General features: G+C 43.3%; 1 protein-coding gene and 1 pseudogene across 1 annotated transcript in view; one reads left to right on the top strand and one right to left on the bottom strand.

Moving 5' to 3' along the window:
* Positions 1–13,209, bottom strand: part of Entrep2 (endosomal transmembrane epsin interactor 2) — a 424,545-nt gene that overhangs the window by 149,250 nt on the left and 262,086 nt on the right. The window lies entirely within an intron of this gene.
* On the top strand, positions 4,331–4,752 carry LOC127667971 (60S ribosomal protein L27-like; annotated as a pseudogene).

The raw sequence follows: 13,209 nt of genomic DNA, 5'->3' as shown, positions 1-13,209 counted from the left end.
GACTGAGCAGTCTGGCTTACCCCAGACTGTTTACTCCTTCAGTCATCCACTGGAAGGCCAGGGTTCAGTCAGCCAGTTTCCTCCTGGTACCAAGCTTCTCCCTCGGCCCCCAGCAGGGGGGGAAGGCGGAGGGAAGCCCACCCAGTCACCACACAGTGGCTGGGTTTTTTTTTTTTCATCCTTCCAAAATGCTGCTGACATTTCCCATCTGTCTATTTCCTTCTAGAGTTTCAATCTCCCTCCTTTTGTTCTTTTAATGTCATTTTAATGTCCTCTGTTCCTCGCTCTTAACTCACATCATCTAATTTTAATTGTGTTTCAAGAAGGATGGCAAGGAAAGGGGACATATTTGTGGAGTGTGTGTTTACTTTGAATATGCATTGCAACTGTTGCTAATACCAGCACATCTTTTTGGCTTACAGTGGGGTCCTTTTCTCCCCAGAAGTTCAAAGCACATTTTAAATGTCAGGTTGAAGAACAAAAGGAAAATGTCATTATTACCATTTTAAAGTTAGATAAAGTGAAACCTCCTGAGACCAAAGAGGCTGTTACCACCTCTGCTGTCATGGCTGTGGTATGACCAACTATTCCCAGGTCGGGGTCTCCTGTTTTTCCACTGAGGTCCCACTGAGAGTATGCCATTTATATTTTTTTTAAAAACTATTTTAAATTACATTTATTTATCCATTATGTATGGGGCGGGGCATGCATGTGCCACAGCTTACACGTGGAGGTTGGAGGACAAACTTTGGAGTTGGTTTTCTCCTTCTAGCACGTGGTTCTCAGGGATCAATCAAGGGCTTAGCCTTACCCACTGAGCAGAATACCTCACTGAGACCTCAGCATAAAACTGGGCATCCTATGACCCATTCCCAACTATGGGGGACATTAGGGTGAGCTGCCAAGGGGGAGGTAGACCTAAGTGCACGGTTGAGGCTGGATTGAGGGCGGGGAAGAGCCCCACAGCCCCACAGAGGGGAAATGGAGCAGATAGTTGTTTCTTATGCTGGCAAGTCTATTGTCCTGAGTGGATCAGTGGACAGATCCTTAGACTTTGCCTTCCGTTTGCTGCCCGGGAAGCAACTAGCTGCATTGAAACAATAATGGCCAAATTTTAGGAATGAAGTTATGCAGACTACTACAACCTCCTGAGAGGAATTACAATGAATGGCTTGGGGAAATGTGATCTCCTTTTCCACAAGGAGACCACATGCGTCTCATGTCCAGTTATCCAGAAATAACAGGGTGTCTGTGAGGAGACAGCTCATCCCGGGGAGAGATGGCTTTAGTCTGTGAGGCTGCCGGAGCCTTCCTGGTTCCTGGCCCACCGGTCTCCTGTGGGAGGTGTAGAGATAAATGAATTAGCCAGGTTGGAGGGGTCCCAGGGACCCCACCCAAGGAACTGAGAGGTCACTGGAGCCACACTATCTGGAGAGGAATAAGGGAACCAGGCACAGTGACAGGAGACATTTGTGAAGGTCTTTGGATTTGATTTCACTCTAAGAACACTGAAAATAGCAAGTCACTCATGACAGGACCTTGTGAACACACTTCCATCTTCCATCTTAAGTGGCTAATGACCCTGCCTCATCTGCAGTGCAAACTCTAGTATCAGATTAGAGTTGGGAATCAAGGACAACAGGGGTCAGAGGGTGGCTTGGACAACATGAGCATGTTGTTCAGGCTTATAGGCATCTAAGGTCCCCAAGACTGGGAAGGCAGAGCCAGGTGGGAACCTGCAGTGGCAGAACCTCATTGTGTCAGTTTCCCACAACCAACCCAAGGACTTGACAATTGTGCCTATGCAAAGCAACATCTACAGATATACAATTTAGCACAAAAAAATCTAAGCATTATCCATTGATGGGTGTTCTTCATCCAGCTACCCAAAGGCCTGAATAGAACAAACACTACCATCCTGAGAAAGGAGGGCCCTGCCAGCAGACTGCCTGCTTTTGTCCTTGCTATTTTTTTTTTTTTTTTTTTTTTTTTTTTTTTTTTGAGACACGGTTTCTCTGTGTAGCCCTGGCTGTCCTGGAACTCACTCTATAGACCAGGCTGGGCTCGAACTCAGAAATCCACCTGCCTCTGCCTCCCAAGTGCTGGGATTAAAGGCGTGCACCACCACCACCTGGCCTGTCCTTGAAATTGTCTTTTAGATCTTCTTGCCAGCCATGAAGAGTTTGAATTCACCAAGCTTCCACAACTTCATGAGTCAATCTCTTCAGATGATCTTTTTGCATGCATGTATGTATGTGACACACACACACACACACACATACACATAAACACACACACACACACACACACACACACACACGACTATCTTTATCTGGAGCCTCTTGATCAATATAAACTGATCCATATAAGAGATGTTGATGGTTAGGACTAGGGATTAGCAGGGGAGAAAATAAGAAGTGATGGATGATAAGTGATGTGCATGATTCCCCAAAAGCCTAGATGAGAGGAAGGGAGAAACAGAAAGGCTGAAATTAACTCAAAGGTTACAATTTCTAGCCAAAAATCTTAATAAAGAATATACACAGCAACTTGTATTAGCAAGTTCTGCCGTCACACACTCAGTCAAACCTAGGTGAAATACTGGGGAAAAAAAGCATCTGTAAAGAACTATACAGACTTCATCTCTGTCATTACTCCCTTAGTTCATACTTCAGAACAGCCATTACATGCACGTGTACTCATACACACACACACACACACACACACACACACACACACACATACATACACGCATGCACACTAGAGAGTCAGAAGCCATCCAGAGATGATGCAAGGTACACAGAGACTGTGTGAGGAAGTTCTGTGAAAACACTACCCACCTTACATAAGGGACTCAAGAATCAAAAGATTTTGATATCCATGGGACTTCTTGGAACTAATTCCCTCAAAATGCACCCCCAAAGATAACTATACTGAAAAAAAAGAGCCTTATAAAGAGCTAGAAAATACCTTGTTCAAAAAAGAACAAGAGGAATTACAAACCTATAGGAAAATAAAAACCTCAAAATGTACAGAAAACCACAAAATAATTTTTAGAAATGCAAATATAAGTAATATTTAAAAGATTTATAGACTATGTTTAATGAACAGATGATCATATGAGTTCAAGGCCAGCCTGGGCTACATAGCAAATTCAGGGTCACTCTGGACTACCTAGTGAGACATTATCTTGAAAAACCTATAACATACAAGTTCAGTAATGTTGTGGATGGGCCAGGTACTGTTTGTATGCTAATTCCACGCTCCTGGAGAGGCCATGTACAAGAGTGAGTCACTGGTGACTTCTTATAAACCAATCCCCTAATGAATAAAAGAGCCAATCCCTGGGCAAGTAGGTGGGACTTCTAGGCTGGACAGAGGAAGAGAAGAAGGAGAAGAGGGTTAGGGACTTTTGGACATGGAAAACTTGAGGGCAAGACATAGATGCTAGAGTTTCCCAGTATCATGGCGGAACTACAAGGATTCGCCACCATAGGAATCATATTTAATAAGGCTTACAAGATTAGTTTTTAATTGTTGCACCCAGAGGTTGAGTTACCATTGTTTTTGAAATAAGTTTGTGTGGTGGTTTTCTTCTCACAGCCACTCAGCTGGGTTCCAGAGAGAAAGGTGTGGCGGCAAAGTGTGGGCTTGCCAGATGTGCACCACAAAGGCCGCATGGCTACTGAAGCACTGGGCTGGCATGGGAACGACCCGCCAGGGAACCTAGTGAGCTGGGTGGAGAGATTATGGAGTTCAGAGTCAGAGTCTTCACGAGATAAAAACAGGTTGGCCATTGGTCACCAGTACATGTCGGGCCGGGCTGCTGGGGCAGAGAGGCACAAGCATGGGAATGTGCCAGTTCTTTTTTAAAAAATTTCCCGCAACACAGTAATGCAAATTAAAATAGCAGTTGGGCTAGGCTATGTGTCAGTTTACTAATGTTATGTAAGGAAATACTGCAAACTGGCTTAAGACCACAAAGCATCCATTAGTACAGAAATGGAGAAAGTCAGAGCTTTTGCTATTAGACACATGGGTTGAAATGTCTTCAGAACCCATGGGTAGAGTTTATGACCAAGGCTTTAGAGGACTCCACAAACCAGGTTTCAATGCTGTACACCATGGAGTTACAGATAACAGACACAACTAGAACAGGCAGCTATCATCTGCCCAGAGGAAAGAACGTGTATTCTGGATGCCCCAAGGTTGTAGTAGCATGATGTACAGGAATGTTGTAGAAAGACCAGATTCCCAGAAGATATAGCTTCAGTTAGTGGCATCAAAACTGTCTGCCCTTTCTGTTGGTTACCCACTCCTTGCTGTCTAAATGGGCAAGTTCATAAAACCAGGGAAAGAGGTGCTGGTCCTGGCTGGATGTTACTCTAGACACAAAGCCGTCATCATGACGAACATTGACAATGGCACCTTGGACTTCCCTTACAGCCATGCCCTGGTGACTGGAATTGACTTCTATCCCCTAAAAGTGACAGCTTCCATGGGCAAGGAGAAAATCAGCAAGCAATCCAAGATCAAGTCCTTTGTGAAAGTTTATAACTATAACCACCTCATGCCCACATGAGGTCCTCTGTGAATATCCCCTTGGACAAGACTTGTCAACAAGGATGTGTTCAGGGACCCAGCTTTGAAAACAAGGCCAGGTGAGAGGCCAAGGTCAAGTTTGAGGAGCGATACAAGACAGGGAAGAACAAATGGTTTTTCCAGAAGCTTCGTTTTTAGTTATATTTTTGTTTTCGTCATTAAAATGTTTTTAAAAAATACAAAACAAACCCTCTGTCTTCAACCGAACTGTATTGTTCCTGTCATTTGAGCTCACATATGCATTTAATGGGTCCAGGGCAGCCACAACATAAATAACACCCATAGAAAAGGCACAGCTGGGGAATGGGGCATCAGTTTTCTCTAACGGTGTGACCCCCGATATATCCACCACATTCTAAGGCAGGCCCCACATTGAAGTGTCATTGTCTAACACAAACTAAATGTAGAGGGAGGGAGGGAAAACTGAATGAAAGAGAGAACAAGAGAGAGAGAGAGAGAGAGAGAGAGAGAGAGAGAGAAGTATGGTGGGTAAGCATGTAGAGATGGAACTGGGAGAAAGAGAGAAAGAGAGAGAGAGAGAGAGAGAGAGAGAGAGAGAGAGAGAGAGAGAGAAAGAAGTATGGTGGGTAAGCATGTAGAGATGGAACTGGGAGAATGGGATGATCTATGGGTATAGTAATAAGTCATTAGGAATTGTTTTAATACCAAGTCCATGTAGCAGAATAGTAGTACTAGGTTCTTCCCTAAGGCATATCTAGTCACAGGTTTTGGCCTTGTTAACAATTGACGGGTATGGGATCCATGTTGTAAAGTGGGCCTTAAATCCAATTTTTAAAATATGGATGGTCACTCCCATAACAGGTATGCCACTACTGTACCACTGGGTGTATCTTGCTGGGGCAGGGGATGCAGGGGCAGGGGTCAATATTCTAGCTCGTAGGATTCAGCTAGGTAAAACTAATGGTTACTTTTCTCTTCTTGTGGCCTGCATGGCACCTGCCTGTACTACGAAGGGAAGCCAGGACAGATGAAGCTTCTACTTAAGTACTAGCTTGGTTTCCCCAGGTTCTGTGACTCAAGCATGTGCCCTGTTCAGCAAGAGGACCTTACCATCAAGTTCTTGTGGGTAACTAGAACAATGGCAACAGCCTAAAATGTTTGGAGATCTGTGTGACCCTACTGTTCAACAACTCCAAAAGAGGTAACTTGTTCCTGGAACTGGGCCTTTTATTTGGTAGTGGATAGTTTCTAGTTTAGGTCTTGCCCTCCCCATTGTAGGATAGCTCCACTGAAACTTTTGATATATACATTTGTAGATAGTTTAGTACATTTCTACAGCTGTGGGCTTCTGTATCGCTATTTCAAAAGGCCTTTAGTGTTAGTTAGCACTTCTCACACTCACTTTTGAAAATATAATTTCCTATAAATATAAAGGCATATGGTTGAAAATACAAGCTTTGCACAGGAGGTGGTGGCACACACATTTGATTCCAGCACTTAGGAGGTGGAGGCAAGGGGATCTCTTTGAGTTCAGAGGTAGCTTGTACTATGTTACATAGAGACTTCCAAGCCAGTCCGGGTCTACTTGGTGAGATTCAGTCAGAAGGAGGAGGAGGAGGAGGAGGAGGAGGAGGAGACTAAGGAGGCAGAGGCAGGTGGATTTCTGGGTTTGAGGCCACCCTGGTCTACAGAGTGAGTTCCATGACAGCCAGGGCTACACAGAGAAACCCTGTCTTGAAAAACAAAAAAGAAGTAAAAGGAGAGAAGAAGAAGAAGAAAAAGAAGGAGGAGGAGGAAGGAGGAAGAGGAGGAGGAGAAGAAGAGGAAGGAGAAGGAGGAGAAGGATGAAGGAGAAAAGGAATGGAAGAAAGAAAACACAACCAGGTTTTGCTGAGATATAGCTCAGTAATAGTATTTTCCAAGAATGTATAAGGCCCAAGGATCCCCAGCAACACACCTACACACACACACACACACACACACACACACACACACAGTTTGTTATAGCAGGCAGCAAGCATGATGGTACATATTTGTATTCCAAACACTTGGGAAGTGGGGGTGGAAGGATCAGAAATTCTAGATCAATCTTGGCTACATAGTGGGGTAATGAGTTCTAGGCCAGTTGGGCTACATGAGCCCCTGTCTCAAATACAGAAGTAGGAGGAAGAAGAAGAAGAAAAGAAGGAAAGAGAAGAGGGTAGAATGAGAACATAATATTTCTATTGTTTTTATCAGCTACTTGTACATTTCTCACCAACAGTGACTATCAAATATAAAGAAACCACTATTTTAGAAGTCATCTTGCAGACTGCTTTCTGCTCTGATGGAATGAACTGATCTCCCACTGCCAGCATTTGGCAGAAAAACTGAGGCAGCGCTTTTCTAGGTCGTACAAAAGACCATCTCTCAAAAGCCAGAAAGCATGCATTTCAAGATGTGTGAATTTTCTGCCGCACACAGTGCACACATTACAGGATACAGCAGAAGGAGGTGGAGCCCAGGCAGGGCCACACATCTCACTGAGCCTGGTCAGGAGTACCACTGAGTATCACTGTTCATAGGAAGACTTTACAGAGAAACGAATTAGAATGAAGGGCACTATGTGGGCAAGCTCTAGGAATCTTCAGAGTTCCTAATTATTTTCCAGACCCAAAGATGCACACATGCAGAATAAGATCCTTAAGGACTTGCAGAACTCATTCCAGAGCTGTGCTATGTATGAAACAGGGATTCTAGCCACAGAGAAACAAAAACAGAGGCCTCCCCTTCCTCCAAAAAAAAACAAAAAGAGGCCACAGAAACAAAAATTGACAGATATAATTAGACCAAACTAAAAAGCAGCTGTACAGTGAAGAAGATACTTCATAAAGAAAACCTACAGAACATGGTAGAAACTACTCATCAGAACAGGATGAACACCCAGAGTCATAGGAGAATAAGCAGCATAGTTCTAGTAATTACAATCATCTGATTCAAAAAGGCAAACGATCTAAGTATACATTTCCTACAAGTGGCCAGCCAGCTCTGGAACACTTGTGTAGCATCTGTAACCACAATGGAAAAGCTGAGACCACACTGCTCAACCAGAAAGGTAAGGGTGGGGAAAGAGAGAGAGGGAGGGGGAGGGAAGAGAGAGAGAGAGAGAGAGAGAGAGAGAGAGAGAGAGAGAGAGAGAGAGAGAGAGAGGAGACACATAGAGACACAGAGACAGACAGACAGAGACAAAGAGACAGAGAACAATGCTCCTGTATATGAAAGATAGAGATAGAATGAGCATTAATACAGAGGTTAGATCATGTTAAAAGTATGTTTGGGTTTCTGGGCTCGGTTTTTTAAAGTGAGAAGCAATGAAATGGAGTTTGTTTTGGTTTTTTTTAAACAAAGAACAAAGTACAGAAATATTTAGTCGTGCCAGTATTAAACTTTTTTCCATTTTTTTAAATCATGGATGTAAAACATTTTTGAATAACACTGCCCTAAGTCTCTTTGGCCTGAATATAAGAACCCATTTTTCTACAAAGCCAAAAACTAAAACAAAAGTCTAGGAAAAGGTCACAGGAAATGAAATAGATGTCTTCATTTTAAACTTTTATTATTTTTTCAAAAACATTACATGTATGCAGGCTTTTGCCTCCATGCATGTGTGTGTTCCACATTCACGGGGTGCCCAGGGAAGTTAGTCAAGGACTCCAGCTCCCCTTGCCCTGGAGTTACAGTCAGTTGTAGACATACCTAAGAGATGAAATGCAAAAGTTAAATTGCCCAGAGCCAAAGGATGGCTGTGGTTAGACACTGAAAACAGGGGTTGGACAAATCTGACGTGAACCCTGACAGAGGGCATAAAAAAGAATTATTCCCCCTTGTGTTTCATAAAGACAACATAAATTCTGGTAAGGACCCATGGTAAAGGAAAATTACATAATCATTTTCTCTTTTGTGAACCTAGATTCAAAAATCCCTAACAAACTTAATGAATATGGCTTTAAAACATTAAGAGAGAGAAGAAGAAAAGGAAAGTAATATTCATGTAAGTAAATGGGAGAATTGTACAAAAAACCCATCATGACCACGTACGACTGGAGTCAGCGAGCTTTTTCCGCCTAAGGCAGCTTTAAGGAATACTTGATGATCCCCCAAACTGAAGACCAGTGTAGAATGATGCTCTGGGGAGAAGCCAAATGAACCCCCAGTATTTGAAATGCCAAATACTAACATTTCAAACTAGAGACTTCCTGGGCACTAACATGACATCACCAATGGAAAACTCCTCCCTTGACCTCATGTGACAGAGTTCAGTCAAAATGCAGGGGCAGCCAGCATGCTATATAAACCGATGTTCATGCTCTGTGGGCGTGACACACATGAAACATAGATGATATCTGTGTTTATGCTTGAGCTTTATTCCCAAGATACCTTATGATCTATTTCAAAGTATTCCAAAATCCAAACAAAATTTGGAGTCTGAAATACTTCTGGCCCCATGCATTCCAGGTAAGAGTGAGCCAACCTGTACTCACTTGAACCCCACCGGCTTTTCCCATCCTTGTAAATTCTGCTGGTCAGGAATTCTCAGAGGCAAAGTGGTAACTTGTCTGCCCCATTGTATCCGAGGCTGCTGTTCAGTGGCCACGGTGGTCTGCTACCACTCCAGGCTCACAGGGTCTCTGGGTGTTTAGCCTTCAATTCTCTAGGTAGGATCTTGCCTCACAGTCTTCAGATCTCTCCTCCCTTCCATCTGGAGTCTTCTTAACCCAGATATCCTCCAGGCTGGACATTCAAGTCAGCTCCCAGAAAGCTTTCCCTGGCCACCCTGTGAGATATCGAGTCTTCCCTGGCCCCCTAGAGCTCTCTATAGTCTTTCTGCCTGTACTTACTTCACATAATCCAACTGTCTAAATGGTTTTTGTTCCCTGGTTGTATAGGTGTTCCCTCCAAACTGAAACAGGGAAGTTCATTGAGACTTAGGAAGTGAATCACACTTATTCCCAAGTCTCAGGAAGATCCTAAAATCTACAGGATTCACGAATCCCCCAAGGCAATATAAATAGGTATAACTGTGGCTGAGAACTGTTGTCATCCATGGTAGGGTGGGAGTTTTAGTGATGAATCTGCTGACAGTCCCCCACATTCCTGTAACTAACCCCTTGTCATGTTCCTGTAAGTAAACCCAATACCCTTACTGGTTCACTAAGTTAGACTTGAGTGGAGCTGTTTCTTTAATCTGTCATCAGTACCCTATCTGGGGAACATTTACTAACCTCTCCCAAGGAACAATTACACAAGTTTTCCTAATAACAATGCAAGCTTTACAAAGGCAATGTTTCAGCTGATTTGTTCATTGTTTCACCGCTAGAGCTAGCCTGCCTCTCTGGGTGTAGCCTCATCCCTGGAATTCCAGTACTCTAAAGGGTATGAGTTCAAGGCTAGCCTGAGCTACCCAGCAAGACTCTTCACAAAACCAAACCAAATCAACCAACCAACAAACCAACCAAACAAATCCCTTGTTTTTGACAAAACAGTGGCTAGCATGGCAGCTGAATGAGTGAAAATTCAAGGTCTGGTTTCTGATCTCACACAGTAGGAGATCACCGACTTCGGGATCTTAGAACAAAGTCCACCCTCTGTATTTGTAGGAGAGATATTCAAGGGAAAATATAAACCAGAACATTCCAAATAGCAAAACTTGAATTTGTTGCATGCTGAGCACCAAGTCCCCAGGATTAATGGTGGTGTGTAAACAGACCTTGCTCAGGCCGCGGCCACGCCACAGACCCTCTGTCATGCCCAGCACTGGCTGGATGAGCACCATTCCCTTGTGTCACTCAGAGGCTGTGTAGTTAGGCCCCTGAGGGTGCATCTGTAATGACCCTGCACAGCCTTCTCATGTTGTCATTGTTAAGAAACTGCATATCAACTATCCATGTAGCGTTTACATGCTATGGGCGTTACAAGTGATATAGATAGGCTTTACAGTGTGTGGGAGGAGGCTGAGGGCCACACGAGGACACTGTGCCATGTTCCACAAGGGACATGAGCTTCTGAGCATCAATCACAGGGGTGCCTGTCATCCTCCCAGGATACCGACAGATGACTGCATACGTGGCTGTTCAGACGAATGGTGACACTCTGTGTAGGCAGGAACAATCACCACTATCTATTGTAAAACGCAAGGCATGGAGCAGATGCTGCAGAGTTACTTTTGTTTCCATTAGAAAATGATTTGTATATGAATAAATGTGTAGATACAAAATCACCAGAGATTTCAGAAGGAGACAAAGCCACTATTCATAGTGGAGATGTTAGGGAGGATTGGAGTAGAGGTGTCAAACTGGCCTTACATAGTTACCAGTTATTTTGCATTTTTCTGCACAGTTGGAATTTGCTAACTATGTCTCTTATATTTTTTTTATTAAACTATCAATATTTTTTCTTAGTAAGATTATGGGCTACTTAAAAAGATTTTTTCCTTTGTAGTTTTTGCTACTCATTGTTATAAAAATAGAGGCTAGAGGCAATCTTACTTAACAGAATTCGAGAAAAGCATTGTTAGTTTTTAGGAACTTCCTTGAAGTCCCAAGAGAGTTTCATTTATCAAATAAAGCTTCTATCCGAGAAGGCAAAAAATACATTTTCTATATCCTTAAGGTTTTCAGCCACAGGAATTTCAGATATTCAGAGCACTTTGTTCTGAACACCGTCTGCTCTTTTGTAATTCTCCTGCAATTTACAATGTAATAGCATTGACAAAGAAAAAAATGTTTAGCAAATGGATGTGGTTTAAAGTTTTTTATGGTGAGTCTGTGTGTCTCCAGACGTTACCTTCGTCCGGGTACTGGCACTGGTGTTCATTCAATGAGTGACTCAGCGGAGTGGCATTTTGGAAATACTAAGTCTGGCAGTCCAAACAGCCTCTCCCACCCAGCTCACCTGTCGGAACCTAATACAGAATACAATGGTTTTAAGGGGTTAAGTGTGGGGGAAGTGATTAAATCATGAGGGCTCTGCTGCTGACCTCTTAGACCTTCTAGAGTCATGCCTCTAAAACAGAGGCTTGGGAGACCTCTCTGACCATGTGACTACAGAGCAGTAAAAGCCCATCCTGGGCCAGCGAGATGGCTCAGTAAGTAAGGGGTTTGCTGCCAAGTTTGAATCCCCGAGTTCAATCTGTAGAACCTACCTGGTGGAGGGAGGAAACCAGCCATGCACGCACATGCACGCACTCCAAGTATTTGTAATTTAAGCAAGAAAACAACCCACAGAGCAGAGACCTTCACCAGACCCCAAAGCTGCTGGGATTTTAAACTTAGGCTTCCTAGCCTCTCATAATGGAAGCAGTCAGTTTAAATGACGTATACATTACACAGTCTTGGGCATTTTGTTATCATAGGCGGAATGAGTGAGACACCCAGGATCATGTTTAGCAGTGCAGAGTTAAGATCTATCCTTGGTGTTCATTTTTTCTTGTGCATTTGTATTTCTCTTTGGCTCAGCTGTGGACCAATTTCACTCCACCCCTACACTATAAATGTCTGAGGTGAGAATTTGGTGAAAGATTGGTTTCCCATACCATGAGAAGAAAAATGAGAAATCAGCTTTGATAAAAGCCTTCTGAAAAAAATTCATTCGGATGAAGATAGCCCAGATAAAAGCACGTGCCACTCAAGCCTGTGGACGCAGTCCATCCCCGGAGTCCAAGGTGGAACCGACTCCTGCAAGTTGTCACCTGATCTCCACAGATGAAATCTGCACATGCACACCCTATACATGTGTGTGTGTACACACACAGACACACAGACACACAGACACACACACACAGAGATCAATTAAACTTTCAAAAATAAAATGTATTTGATTACTAAGATTGAGACTAAAATATGCTACTCTGTTTCTAAGAGTCCATCCATATTTTTACATTCAACTGAGAGCTATGAAGTCTCTGCTCACTGCCTTGTAGTAAGTGGTGATGTTATTGGGACAGGGAGGTTCAGACCCCATTGTCTAAAGACACTTAGCTCCTTTATACTAATGCAGCAATATCTTAGCAGGCTGATGGCAAATGAAAATTAATTCCACTGGAAGTTGATAAAGCGGAGTCCATTAAAAGCGAGACTACTTTAGATTAGATTTTCAAATGAATGAGACGAGAGCCCTCACAATGGCTCCAAAATGGGCATATTTATAACCCTGCCCTGCCTGCCAAATATAATTACATCTTTTCCCTGCCAACCATTTCAACTCATTTCACAGCAAGTAAAGAGAGAGAGAGAGAGAGCGTGCATGCTGTTGTAAACAGGGCACTCCCCACAAGAAGAAAGAATCCCTTTTGAGATCTTTGAGCAATTAGAAGGCCTGTCAACTTGAAATGTTCTGTCTTGGATTTTTCCATGTTTCTGTGTATTTGTTTAGATATCATTTATTATCCAAACCAATGCTGCCCATTTCCAGCAGCCACACAGTGGAAGGCCTCCTGCTGGGGGCTGTTTCTAATGGACCTTCAGCTGCAGCTGATCGCACTGACCACCAATCTGACTGAACTCTCGTTAAGGCCTCAATTTGCTTTCTGCTTTGAGCTGTTGCTATGATAAACATCATGGCCAACAGTAACTTGGGGAAGAAAGGGTTTATTTCAGCTTACAGGTTACA

The sequence above is a fragment of the Apodemus sylvaticus genome, chromosome 1 (genome assembly GCF_947179515.1).
Source record: "Apodemus sylvaticus chromosome 1, mApoSyl1.1, whole genome shotgun sequence".
NCBI classification, from domain to species: Eukaryota; Metazoa; Chordata; class Mammalia; order Rodentia; family Muridae; genus Apodemus; species Apodemus sylvaticus.
This window is presented reverse-complemented; position numbering and strand designations above follow the sequence as displayed.